The following is an 874-nucleotide window of genomic DNA, read 5'->3' as shown; positions in this document are numbered from 1 at the left end:
ATAATCCGCAGTAACCCTTAAACTCTCTTTAAACTCCCACATCTGACAAGAAGTATATATCACTCTACTAAAGACCATTTTTGATCCTTCACAATCTACAGACCCAGAAAATAACACCGTCTTATTCCTCTACAAACACTGCACCAGGTTAAATTAATAGCTATGGCTTATATTTTAAGTTTAATCAAGAGACTTATCTCCAAAAACATATAACCAAGAAAAAACCCACTGTACTCACTAATACAGCCTTTCTCTTGGACAGACTTAAAACAACAATTAACTTCTCTGATTCTGTGCTGTGAACTTCGCCCAACAGTTCCTCCAAGATCAGTTGTGAATTTCACTGTTTGTTAATTTTCCCAGATGCACTCTGATGTCCAGCGATACATGAATTCAAACAGCAAAGGCCGTAGCTGTGCAGGTTTTCTCTCTCTCTCTCTCTCTCTCTCTCTCCTGCACTGTCCTCACCGTTGTGGAATCCACAATCCCCCAATATCAAACGATGGTCAAAATAAAAAAGACATTCCCTCATGATAACTGCCAAATTTGACTCTTTGTATCGCAGTACATTAAAAGTCTCATAAATATCTTGCCAGTGTTTGCCAGTAAGCAGACAATCATGCAAGGAGCCTGAGAGAGAGAGAGACAGAGAGGGAGATAGGGAGGCGGGGCGGACCTGTACTTCAGCACATCTACCACCTTTTGCTAGCTACTATCAGTTCTGAAGAAAGGTCACTGGATTCAACACATTAACTCTGTTTTCTCTGCACAGATGTTGCCAGACCTGCTGATTGTTCCCCCAATTTCTGCTTTTATTTCAGATATTCAGCAGTTCTTTGTTTTAATCTTCCATCATGTCCTGTCTTGTGGCTTA

Source organism: Chiloscyllium plagiosum, chromosome 32, assembly GCF_004010195.1.
Source record: "Chiloscyllium plagiosum isolate BGI_BamShark_2017 chromosome 32, ASM401019v2, whole genome shotgun sequence".
NCBI lineage: Eukaryota > Metazoa > Chordata > Chondrichthyes > Orectolobiformes > Hemiscylliidae > Chiloscyllium > Chiloscyllium plagiosum.
This window is presented reverse-complemented; position numbering follows the sequence as displayed.